Here is a 14,145-nt window from a genome sequence, read left to right as displayed (position 1 = left end):
AATCAAAAAATGCAGGAGTGACTATATTAATATCAGATAAATTATACTTCAGAGCTAAGAAAATTACCCGTGACAGGGAAGAACATCATAGTAATAAATTGCAGCAGTCCATGGAAAGACATAGCAACCCTAAATCTATATGCACCAAACAACAGAGATGCAAAATATATGAAGCAAAACTGATAGAGCTGCAAGGTGGAAAAGACAAGTCCACAAGTATAGTTGGGGATGTTAACAATTCATAGAACAACTATATAAAATCAGCAATATATAAAGGATATAGAAGAACTCAACAGCACCATCACCCAACAGGATCTCATCAACATTTATAGAGCCTTCCCCCAACAACAACAGAATACATATTCCTTTCAAGCACCCATGGAACATATACTAAGATAGACCAAATCCTGGCTCATAAGACAAACCTCAAAAAACTTACAAAAATTTATATACAGAGTGTGTTCTCTGACCACAGTGGAATCACGCCAGGAATGAGTAACAAATATAGCAGGAAAATCCCAAACATACGCAAACTAAAAAAAATGCTTCTATGTAGCTCATGGACCAAAGAGGAAGTCTCACAGGAAATTTTAAGAATACATTGAACTGAATGAAAATAAAAATACAACATATCAAAATTTGTGGGATACGGCTAAACCAATTGAAAGAGAAATTTATAACACCAAAAGACTTCAAGGACTTAAAAAAAAGAAGAGCAAAATAATCAAAAGCAAGCAGAAGGAACAAAACAAGAAAGATAAGACCAGAAGTCAAAGGCATTGACAAAAAGGAAAACAAAATCAATAAAACAATGAGCTCTTCTCTGTTAAGATCAAAGAGAGAAGACACAAATTATCAGTATCAGGAATAAAGATGATATTATCAGTGTTGCAGGTATCAAAAGAATAGGAAAGGAATACTGTGAACAGCTGTATGCAATAAATGTGACAGCTTAGATTACGTGAACCAATTCCTTGAAAAGCACAAGCTACCACAACTCATCAAATATGAAATAATTTGAATAGCCTTATAGCCATGAAGGAAATTGAATTTGTAATTTAAAAATCCCTGAAAAAGAGATCTCCAGGCCCAGATGGTTACATTGGAAAGTTCTACCAAACAATGAAAGAATTAACACGTGCTACACTATCTCTTGCAGAAAACAGAATAGGAGGAAATACTTCCCAATTCATTTTGTGAAGGCACTATTAACATTGTACCAAACTAGACAAAAACAGTACAGAAAATGAAAGTTAACACATAAACATCCTCATGAATATAGATGCAAAAATCCTTAACAGAATATTAATGAAAATTCAACAGTGTTATAACCCATGACCAAGTGTGGGGTTTTTTTCCATGGATACAAAGCTGGTTCAATATTTGGAAATCCATCAGTGTAATCACATATTAAGAGGCTAAAGAAGAAAAATCACACGATCGTATCAGTTGATGCAGAAAAACTCTGGACAGCATTTAGCACCCATTCAAGATAAAAGGCTTAGAAAAATGGAAATAGAAGGAAACTTCCTCAACTGAATAAATAGTCATCTACAAAAACCCAGCAGCAACCACTTTACTTAATGGTGAAAGACTGAGTGCTTTCCCCTTACATTTCAAATAAAGCAGGGATGTCCTCTCTCACCCCTGCTGTTCAACATAGTAGTAGGAGTGTTAGCACAATAAGGCAAGAAAAGGAAATAAAAGGCATAGGGATGGGAAATGAAGAGATAAAACTGTCCCTATTTGCAGATGACATGATGGTTTATGTAGAAATCCCAAAGAATCTACAAAAGCTCTCCTAAAGCTAAAAAGTGACTTAAGCAAAGTCACAGAATACAAAGATAAACATTCAAAATTCTATACTAGATGAGCACATGAAACCCCAAATTAAAAATACACTAGCATTTATAATTACTCAAAACCAAATTAATACTTAGGTGTATTAATATCCAACATATATAAACAGCTCATACAACTCAATGTAAAAAAAACAAACAACCTGATTAAAAAATGGGCAGAAGAACTGAATAGATGATTTTTCCAAAGAGGAAATGCAGTTGGCCAACAGGCACATGAAAAGATGCTTGACATAGCTAATCATCAGGGAAATGCAAATCAGAACCACAATGAGATACTACCTCACACCTGTCAGGATGGCTATCATCAAAAAGAACATAAATAACAAATGTTGGCAAGGATGTGGAGAAAAGGGAACACTTGCACACTGTCGGTGGGAATGTAAATTGGTGCAACTGCTGTGGAAAACAATATAGAGATTCATCAAAAACCTAAAAATAGAATTACCATATGATCCAGCAGTTCCACTCCTGGGTGTTCATCTGAAGGAAACAAAAACACTAATTTGAAAAGATACATACACTCCACTATTTGTAGCAGCGTTATTTACAATAGCCAAGATATGGAAGCAACCTAAGTGTCCATCAACAGATGAGTGGATAAAGAAGATGTGGTACATCTGTACAATGGAATACTCCTCAGCCATAAAAAAAGAATGAAATTTTGCCATTTGCAGCAACATGGATGGACTTGGAGGGCATTATGCTTAGTAAAAGAAGTCAGAGAAAGACAAATACTGTATAATATCACTTATATGTGGAATCTAAAAATACAACAAACTAGTGAATGTAACAGAAACGAAGCAGACTCACAGACGTAGAGAACAAACTGGTGGTTACCAGGGAGGGGGGCAGTGGGGAGGGGCATTGTAGGGGAGGGGGAGTGGGAGGTACAAACTATTGGGGGTAAGACAGGCTACAAGGGTGTGTGTGCAACACGGGGAATAGAGCCAATACTTTGTAATAACTGTAAATGAAGTGTAACCTTTAAAATTGTATAAAAAAATGAGAATAATAAGAAATTTGAAAATCATAAAATAAAAATGGATCCGAAGGCAAAAAAAAAAAAAGATACTTAGGTGTAAACCTAACAAAACATGTATAGGACCTGTATGCTGAAAACTATAAAATGCTGATGAAAGAATCCAAAGAACTAAATAAATGGAGAGAAATACCATGTTGTGGATTGGATGACTCAACATTTTAAAGTATCAGTTCTCCCCAAGTTGATAGGTTTAATACAATTTTTATCAGAATCCAAGCAATACTTTTGGTAGATATAGGCAAGATTATTCTTATATTTATATGGAGACGCAAAGGAGCTAAATAGCTAAAATAATTCTGAAAGAGAAGTGTGAACTGGATTAATGACTCTACCAGTTTCAAGACATTCTAGTGGTTAGAAAAGTAGACACACAGATCAACTGAACAGAAAAGAGGAACCGGAAATAGACCCACACAAGTACAACCAACAGATTTTTTGACAAAGGTGCAAAAGTAATTCAATGGAGGAAGATTAGTCTTTTCAACAAATGGTTGGATATCCATTAGCAAAAATTAAAAATTTGACCTGTCTCACACTTTATATAAAAAATATCTCAAAATGGATCATAGATTTAAGTGTAAAATGTAAAACTACAAAACTTTTAGGAAAAATACAGAAAATCTTCAGGATGTAGAGCTTGGTGAGGTTTTCAGACATTATATCAAAATCATGGCCCATAAAATTTTAAAAATCAATAAAGTAGACGTCATCAAAATTGAAAACTTTTGCCCTGTGAAAGATACTTAAGAGAATGAAAAGACAAGCTATAGATTTGGAGAAAATATTTGCAAACCATGTATCTCACAAAGGATTCACCTAGAATATATAAAGCATTCTCAAAACTTAACTTTTTTTTTTTTTTTTTTTACTGACAGTCTGATTAGAAAATGGACAAAAGCCATGGAGAGATATTTCACGAAAAAAAAGGATGCACGGGTGGCAATCATGTAAAGAGATGTTCAATAGAAATTCAAATTAAAACAATTAGTGATACAATATCATTATCGTTTACAAAGCAAGTAAATTTTAAAATGGTGACAATATCAAGTGTTAGTGAACCTGTGGGGAGCTGAATCACTCAGACGTTGCTCGTGGTGTATAAAGTGGTGCCCTGGAATCGTTTGGCAGTTTCTTAAAAGAACTAAATAGATACCATACGACTCAGCAATCACATTCCTGGCATTTATCCTAGAGAAATGAAATCTTACGTCCACACAGGAAGGTGTTCATTGCAGCTTTATTTTTAAGAGCCAAAAACTGGAAGCAACATTTCCCACAACAGGTGAATAGTTAAACAGACTGTGATACGTCATAACGTGGAGTACTACTCAGCGATAAAAAGACACAAACTATTGACACATGCAACAATTTGGATAGACCTCAAGGACGTTATGCTGAGTGAAGAATAAAGCCAGTCTCAAAGGGTCACATACTGTGTAGTTCCATTTATACAATGTTCTCAAAATGACTGCGTTATGAGATGGAGAATAAAGGGAAATTAGTGATTTCCTGGAATTAGTAACGTTGGAGGGGTGGAGGGGGAGTGTTTAAGGGATAACCCAAGGGAGATATTTCTGGTAATAGAATGGTTCTGTATCTTGATTCTGCTGGTGGTTGCACAAATCTGCATGTGATGATACAGAGCTATACGCACACATTGAATCAGTGTCAGTTACCTGGTTTTTGTAAGATGTGACCATTGAGAAAAACTAGGTGCAAGGTGTGTGGGACCTCTCTATAGAGTATTTGCAACTTCTTGTAAATCTGTAATTGTTTGGAACTTCCTGTGAATCTATAGTTATTTTAAAATTAATAGTTTTTTAAAAAAAGAGCAAAAAATCCCTGGAGGTAGAAGCCCATTTTTGTGGATGGGTGTTGGGCTGGGGCTTGGGGAGAAGAGGAAGGTGTGGGCAGAGACGGTAATGGTAGAAATGGAAAGAATGTGAGTGACATGGACACTTAGTAATATATTCTGTGTATATAAGAAGTGTATGTCTATTGCAGCAACAGGGATGGACCGGGAGGGCATTATGCTTAGTAAAATAAGTCAGAGAAAGACAAACACTCTGTGTTATCACTTATATGTGGAATCTAAAAACAAAACAAATGAAGGTATATAACAAAACAGAAACAGACTCACAGATATAGAGAACAACCCAATGGTTAGGGGGAGGGGGGAGGGGAGAGGGACGGGGGAGGGGTGTGATGGGGGTAGGGGATTAAAAGGTACAAACTATTATGTATAAAATAAGCTACAAGGATCTATTGCACAGCACAGGAAAATATGGCTGTTATTTGTAATTACTTTAAATGGAGTTTAATCTTTAAAAATTGTGAATCACTATGTTGTACACTTGAAACTAATATAATATTGTAAGTCAACTATACTTCAAAAAAAAGAAGTGCTCGGTACAAATTGACAATCTGTTTTCTAGTTAGCGATGCTGGTTTTATCTTATCCTTTTCTTCTATATGCATTCTGATTAATAAATAATAGGTAGCATCCTCTTTACCCTCCTCACCCCGTGTCATCTTGACGCCAATCTCAGATTAAAAATTGTTAAAAACAAAGGTATGCATTTTTGCCTATTCCAAGTTGAAGATATTTTCATAATCTACATTTACTTTTAGAAGCTTTCTATGTTTAGCATTTAATTTAATATCTGCATATGTTATGAAGAATACAGTTTCAATTTTATCCAAAATATATATATATATATGTCTTATTAATAGAAGTTTCTAGAAAAGTGCTCCTCAATAGAACTTCGTGTGGCAACAAGAGCCATCCAATCTGCACCGTCCAGTAAGGGGGCAGCTGAGACTTGAAATGTGGTGAGTGCAACTGAGGAACTAGATTTTTCATCTTACTTGTTATTTAATTGCATTTTCAATGTGAATAGCCATGTGTGGCAGGTGACTACTCTATTGGATAGTGCATTCTAGAAGGAAAGCACTGTCTTTGAAAGATGTATCTGGAGCAGGACCAGCATGTGTAGACTGGTTGCAGTGTGCCGGGCACTGGACTAACTTTACTTGAAATACATGTTTCATCAGCGATAAAAAGGGTGTAATTTTTTCAACGTGGGACATGTTTTTGAATCAATATCATGTCACAGTTGTGGTTATTGACTTACAGTTGTCATTTGCGTGTGTGAACTTGGTCATTCAGTTGAGCCATGTTCACTTGGTACTACCCACGTTGAATCTAATTGCCTTTAAAAATCTCTTCAGAAAGATTACCCTTTTTCTTTTTTTTTTTTTTCCTTTGGCCTCGCCACATGACACGCAGGATCTTAGTTCCTCAACCGTGGATCGAACCCGTGCCCCCTGCAGTGGAAGCGCGGAGTCCTAACCACTGGACCGCCAGGAAGTCCCAGAAAGATTACCCTTTGATTCAACTTGACACAAATGTATTGTGTACGCAGAAACGCATAGAAACAGCAGTGAGCATAAATCTGATATTGGTCAAATAAATATTTCATGTGGAGATATGACCATAATTCTACCAAATTCTAATGGGTCATAAGAACAGAATATACCTACAAAAAGGCGAGCCTGTCTGTCACTGAAACACAAGCCAAAGGACAAAGGCCAAGCAATGCGATGGAAGGCAAGAGAAACTGCCAGGTCCCTCAGGGTAGCTGAAAAAACTTAAAGCAACAAGAGTCTGGTGTGACTCGTTCATTTGTCATGGCGATTACTGCTAAGACGTGGCGCCAAAGTTCAGTTGCTGGCATTTTCTTCTTACTGGTACATAAAATCATGGTGTTTCTTACAATTCAGTGGGTTTAGGTTGTTGAGATACAGCCTTTGGTAGCCCTCACAATTATCCACGAGGAAACTAGGGCTGTAATCGGCTTAAATTAAATGTGATCTTCTCATGGGGCCCAGGAGGTCTCTCAGAAGTGGCTCTCCCTCTCCAGGAAGAGCTGGCTGTGGGGTGAGGGCAGCAGTCAGATTTTTCCCATCACAAACTGTCTCCCAGTTTGTTGGAATGATGCTGGCTCTCACAGGATGTGGCATCCCTGCATGGATCACTGCACACAACTCACTGAGAAACTGCCTCCGGGCGTGGGCCCCCAATAGGAGCACATCCGAGCAGCAGGAAGAGCCCCTCCTCCTCTGTGTCCCTCCAGTGTTCCCAGTGACAAAGCTGATAACCGGGCCAGCCGGCAAGGCGGAGGTGTTCCAGCATCAAAAACAGGACCATGTAGGGTGGATTTGGGATGAACAGGCAATAAGCCGGTGATGCGCAGAGTCCAGCCCTTTGACCGTCAGCTTCCATATCCGTCCTCCCACATACACTTAAACTTCCTTCCAACAGCAAAACAACTCTGTTTCCACCTAACAAGATATGAGCATCCTGCACAGAAATGAAAATGTTCTCACCCTTCCCCCAAATCAAGAGATACAGTCACTGTATCCATCACCAGCTATATGAATGACTCCCCAAATTCAGTCGCGCTAAATTATAAAGTTCTATCTCCAACAACCTGTATATGAAATAATATTAGGAAGAAGGAGAGAGAAGGAAATGGATTGCATGTACAAGTAAGCACACACGTAACAAGCAAAGAGAAACTGCACACAGCCCCTGTGTCCTTGTTTCTGTACCTGATACCTTTGTCTTCCTTGAGGCTGGAATTGATCAGATGGCTTTCTTTCCCCACTACGCGTTCCATATTTCCCCTGCCCTCGGCCAGAGCCTCAGCTGGTCGGGATTCTTTGCCAGGTGCTGTGATCCAAATCTTCATTCCTAAAAAATCCAAATCCAAAATCATACAGCCTTTTTTTTTTTTTTGCTGTAATTTTACAGTAATCTTAACTATCGCACATAAAAGTGCCAAGAGACGCTCCAGAGAATCCCCTGGGTTCCAGACACAGTTCTCACTGCCCCGATTGTATAGCAGCAACTCAATTTCTTCCTGGCAATCAGGATCAATCATTCTAATCAGTAGAGTAAACACTTTCCTGGCCTGTTGGCTCAGTGGCATCAGGAACCCAGAATGGGCAGGTGGCAGTCTCATGCTCCAATTAAACGGAACGCTGCTGGTTGAAGTGTTCCCTCCTTGGGCACTAAGACCTCCAGACCAGCAGAGCTCAAGACCGTCAGTGTGGGAAGCAAAACTTCTGCAAGGCTTTTTTTTGTATATATAGTGAGCAAAGTCTCTCATTTCACCCTTTCAATCCCAGACCCATGCATTCTCACTGTGGCAGAGATAACATCATATAATGTCCTTTGATTCAATGCGTAGACTGCATCCTATAAGGCAGAATCCCATCCTTTCAGGATGTTGTGTCCCAACTGGTACTGTAACTGTGTCTTCATTAAGCCACTCCAATTTCTGTTTTCCCAGCCACTTCCGGACGATAGAGTATGTGGCTGCACTTCCTTTGCTGTGAAATGAGCTCCTTCATCAGAAGCAGTGCTGTAGGGAGTGTGGTTCTATGGGTCTGCAGACGGTGGTGCTGACAGAGGCAGATGGGGAGAGCAAGTCCATATCCCGAATGCGGAGCTGTTCCAGTGGAATGATGCCCAGGATGAATCTCTGCCTCTTCCACTATAATCAAGCTGCCGTCATTTGGCTGGCTTGTCTCCCTGGGAACAGTGCCACGCTGGGGGCTCACGGGTGTCTCTGCTGGCCGGTTAACAGCAGCATTATCCATCTCTGCCTTGGTCAGAGGAAGGTCATACTATTGAACAAACAGTGTAGTGGCCGAGCAGAGAAACTGACCAGCATCCACTTACCATGTAATTTTGCCCGCCTTGTTATTAGCAGGCTCCCTGCAGTGGCTCTCCTCTGTGGGCATTGACAGGAGACAGAAGTATCTTCAGTCTCTCCCCATCCTGGGACGTTCATCCCCGTGCCTCTCCTCCAACCTCCCTTGCCCACTCCTTCCATGTCCCTTATCATCCAGCCAGCCATGAGTGACAGCCCAGGAATCAGAGTAGATCCATACTTCTGGCCGTTTCTTATTCCAGACAAAGTGGACAAGAATTGTAATGCTCACTGAGAGGCTTGGCCTTCGCTTCTGTGCTTCCGAGCTACCCGCGTGGGGCTGTAGTGCTGCAGCTATATACTTCCAGGTGGTGTCAGCGTGTCATGCAGAGCCATCCACAAACCAGCCTTCAGTATTTTCTTCTTTAGTCCACTGGCCATAAGGAGCACCCCCAAGAGGCCATAGGCATGGATTGAGAAAGAGGAAGAGGAAGCAGCATCAGTTAGTGTTGAAGGGGTCTGATCCACCCACTCCTGCAACTTACACCCTCTGGACCTTCCCTCCCATGCAATTACCACCCCCCACCAAAAAGAACCAGTGTTCTGACCTCTCTCACTGTAGATTAGTTTTGCCTATTTGCACTTCACATAAATGTGGTCACATAGTATATACTCTTTGGTGTCTGACTTCTTTCCCTCAACATATGGCTGTGAGATTCATCCACGTATTGTATCTGTCCATTTATTCGGGTCTTCCGTAAAGCTTTAAATAACTTAAATATTTTCCTCATGTAGATTTTGTGCATTAAAAAAATTTCTAGACACTTTGTTGTTTTGGTCTATTGTAACTTAGGCCATTTTTTCCAATATATTTTATTTCTACAAATTTTTGAACACTAACCAATAATTTATTCATTTCTATATCTACTTACATCTTTTAATTTTTAAGACATACATTTATGGTTCTTTCTCGATTATACTGACAAAATACTTTTCTTACTTTCAATCTGGTAGGTCCCTTTTGCTATATGTCTTGTTGTTGTACTTGGACTATAGTCAGTTTCTGGCTTTATCCAAACTCACTTTTCAGAGTGACTTTGTGTAGAAGGGTATTGAAAGATTAAGAAGAGTTTGTATAAGGAATCTCATCTTTTCTAGGAATTAGGAAAAGGGTGTAACCCTCATTGGGCTTATTCTGTCGTGTTCTAATAAGGCTCTACTGTTGAGGCCATAGTGTAAGGCCATCCTCGCAGAGGTAGACATGATTTTCTCTGGAGAAAGTGAGCATCCCTGCATCCGTCATCTGGAAAGGGCAGTTCCTCAGACAGATGTCAAGATCTTGGAAGGTGGGTCTTAGACTTGGGTGAGAACTCCTGACTTCCTGTGGGACCACACTCTTGCTGGGCTTTTAGGTGTACTGACTATTTGATGATACTCCCTGGTGGTATGGAAAAATGGCTTCTCCCAAGGACTAGGCAGGAAGGCAGTACTCCCCTGGAGGGGATCCTAAGATGAAGTGATACACTTTCAGATTATCAAGCATTACGTTGCTCTCTGTGTTCATTCCCATCTAGCTATGCCTAAGTCTTTAGCAAAGCCTTATAATAGTTTCGCCCGGCTCAGGTTTCAGTTGTACACTAAGGACCTTAGGTGAGAATTTGGAGCTAAAGAAGAGACAGTAACTGGTTAACATAGTTATATGTGGTTATAGTTATTAATAACGATAAAGCTATCAGGTATCGAGTACCCACTCAATGCTATCTCATCTAACCTTCACAACAATCCCAGAGGTAGGTTCTATTTGTATCCTATGTGGACGAGGAAATCGAGACTCAGAGAGATTACAAATTTGCACACATCCCATAGCTACTGGGAGATGGGTTTTCAATCTAGGTCTCATCTGACTCCAGAGGCCAAACATACACTTGTCAAATTACTTAACTTCTCAGAACTTAAGTTTTTCTGATTGAAAACATGTACCTTCTAGGGTTGCCATAAGAATTCAGTGAAATGATGTATATAAAGGTCCCAGGCCATTCACTAGAAGGCAATAGGTATCCCCCAAAATGGTGCTTATCATTATGTTTTCCTTCTGCCTTTCTGGACATTTCTTCTTAATATCTTTCAAGGCTTCCTCTTCTGATGACCTGCTAAATCGGTGTTCCCTAATTTGTTTTTTAACTAAGCACTCTCCTTAACCCAGGGTTTCAGCCACCATTTTTATTCTGGTGACTTCTAACTCTTTATCTTCAGCCCTGATCACTGCTGAACTCCAGACCCAGATATCCATTTATCTGACATCTCCACTTGGATGTCTCATAGACACACCAAATTAAATATGCCCTAAACCAAACACATCGTCTTTCTGTTCCAATTCTGGCTTCTGTCTCAGTAAGTGGCATTGTCAAATCGCCAGATACCTAACCTAGAAGCCTGGGAATCTTTCTCTATTCTCATTCTCACTCATCCCTCACACTCAGTTAGTCATCAGGTTCTCCCAAGTCTCTTTTAATTACCTCTTGTGTCAGTCCCTCCCTCTCTCCCTGTCCTCCCTCAATTTCATTTCTACAGCCGCTCTCACTGCCTAAATTCAGACTCTCATCACCTCTATCAGGCACTACTGCAGTAGTCTTCTAACTGGTTTCCCTACAATCTACTCAACCCTCCTATGTGTCCTCAACATTACTGATAAAATGATCTTTCTGAAAAGCAAATTGTATCATCTGTTTCCTACTTAAAATCTTTCAAGAGCTTCCCATAGCTTTCAGGACAAAGTTCAAATTCAGCACACAAGGCCCTTCAAGATATAACTTCTTCCTGATTCTTAAGCTGTATTTCCCACTATTTATTTTTCAACTTTACCCTTTGTATCTGCTTTAAAGAATTACTTGGGACTTCCCTGGTGGTGCGGTGGTTAAGAATCCGCCTGCCAATGCAGGGACACGGGTTCGAGCCCTGGTCCAAGCAGATTCCACATGCCGCGGAGCAACTGAGCCCGTGCACCACAACTACTGAGCCTGCACTCTAGAGCCCGTGCTCCGCAACAAGAGAAGCCACTGCAATGAGAAGCCCGCGCACCGCAATGAAGAGTAGCCCCCGCTCGCCGCACCTACAGAAAGCCCACACGCAGCAACAAAGACCCAACACAGCCAAAAAAACAAAAACAAAAATCAGTGCTTAAAAAAAAAAAAGGAATTACTTGAACTTCTCTAAAGGAAGCTATTTCTAGCCTTGGGCCTTCAGACATGTCCTTTGGAGGCCCATCCTTCCTTCCTCCTCCGTCCTCCTCCTCTGCCGCCACCTTGCCCAACTGCCCCCCTTTCAACTCCTTCCTCAAAGCTCAGCTCAAGGGGCACTTCTCTGGAGAGCTTTTCCTTGAGCTTGACTCTGGTGCTGCTTCTTTTTTTCTTTTAATTATTATTATTATTATTTATTATTTTTTTTTTTTTGCGGTACGCGGGCCTCTCACCGCTGTGGCCTCTCCCGTTGCGGAGCACAGGCTCCGGACCCGCAGGCTCAGCGGCCATGGCTCACGGGCCCAGCCGCTCCGCGGCATGTGGGATCTTCCCGGACCGGGGCACGAACCCGTGTCCCCCGCATTGGCAGGCGGACTCTCAACCACTGCGCCACCAGGGAAGCCCTATTATTTTTTATTGGAGTATAATTGCTTTACCATGTTGTGTTAGTTTCTGCTGTACAATTAAGTGAATCAGCTATAAGTATACCTATATCCCCTCCTCTTGGACCTCCCTCCTACCCCCACCCCATCCCACCCCTCTAGGTCATCACAGAGCACTGAGCTGAGCTTCCTGTGCTTTATAGCAGGTTTCCACTAGGTATCTATTTTATGCATGGTAGTGCACATATGTCAATCCTAATCTCCCAGTTCGTCCCACCCTCCCCTTCCCACCCTGTGTCCACAAGTCCCTTCACTCTATCTACGTCTCTATTCCTGCCCTGCAAATAGGTTCATCTGTACCATTTTTCTAGATTCCATATATATGCGTTAATATACAATAATTGTTTTTCTCTTTATGGCTTACTTCACTCTGTATGACAGACTCTAGATCCATCCACCTCACTACAAATGACCCAATTTCATTCCTTTTTATGGCTGAGTAATATTCCATTGTATATATGTATCATCTTCTTTATCCATTCATCTGTCATTGGACATTTAGGTTGTTTTCATGTCCTGGCTATTGTAAATAGTGCTGCAATGAGCATTGAGGTACATGTGTCCTTTTAAATTATGGTTTTCTCAGGGTATATGCCCAGTAGTGGGATTACTGTGTCATATGGTAGTTCTGTTTAGTTTTATAAGGAACCTCCATACTGTTCTCCACAGTGGCTGTATCAATTTACATTCCCACCAACAATGCATGAGGGTTCCCTTTTCTCCACACCCTCTCCAGCGTTTATTGTTTGTAGATTTTTTGATGATGGCCATTCTGACTGGTGTGAGGTGATAACTCATTGTACTTTTGATTCACGTTTCTTTAATAATTAGTGATGTTGAGCAGCTTATTATGCGCCTCTTGGCCATCTGTATGTCTTCTTTGGTGAAGTGTCTACTTAGGTCTTCCGCCCATTTTTTAATTGGGTTGTTTGGTTTTTTTTGAAATTGAGCTACATGAGTTGTTTGTATACTTTGGATATTAATCCTTTGTTGCTTCATTTGCAAATATTTTCTCCCATTCTGTGGGTTGTCTTTTCGCCTTGTTTATGGTTTCCTTTGCTGTGCAAAAGCTTTGAAGTTTAAGTAGGTTCCACTTGTTTATTTTTGTTTTTATTTTCATTACTCTAGGAGGTGGGTCAAAAAAGATCTTGCTGTGGTTTATGTCAAAGAGTGTTTTTCCTATGTTTTCCTCTAAGAGTTTTTTTTTTTTTTTCTTTTTCTTTTTTCGGTACACAGGCCTCTCACTGCTATGGCCTCTCCCGTTGCAGAGCACAGGCTCCGGATGCGCAGGCTCAGCGGCCACGGCTCACGGGCCCAGCCGTTCCGTGGCATGTGGGATCTTCCCGGACAGGGGCACAAACCCGCGTCCCCTGCATCGGCAGGTGGACTCTCAACCACTGCACCACCAGGGAAGCCCTCCTCTAAGAGTTTTATAGTGTCTGGCCTTACATTTAGGTCTTTAATCCATTTTGAGTTTATTTTTGTGTGTGGTGTTAGGAAGTATTCTAATTTCATTCTTTTACATGTAGCTGTCCAGTTTTCCCAGCACCACTTACTGAAGAGGCTGTCTTTTCTCCATTTTATGTTCTTGCCTCCTTTGTCATAAATTAGATGAACATAGGTGTGTGGGTTTATCTCTGGGCTTTCTATCCTGTACCATTGATCTATATTTCTGGTTTTGTGCCAATACCATACTGTCTTGATTACTGTAGCTTTGTAGTATAGTTTGAAGTCAGAGATCCTTATTCCTCCAGCTCCGTTTTTCTTTCTCAAGATTGCTTTGGCTATTTGGGGTCTTTTCTGTTTCTATACAAATTGTAAAATTTTTTGTTCTAATTCTGT

This window comes from Monodon monoceros, unplaced genomic scaffold (genome assembly GCF_005190385.1).
Source record: "Monodon monoceros isolate NGI ecotype Baffin Bay Population unplaced genomic scaffold, NGI_Narwhal_1 Super_Scaffold_17, whole genome shotgun sequence".
Classification (NCBI taxonomy): Eukaryota; Metazoa; Chordata; class Mammalia; order Artiodactyla; family Monodontidae; genus Monodon; species Monodon monoceros.
This window is presented reverse-complemented; position numbering follows the sequence as displayed.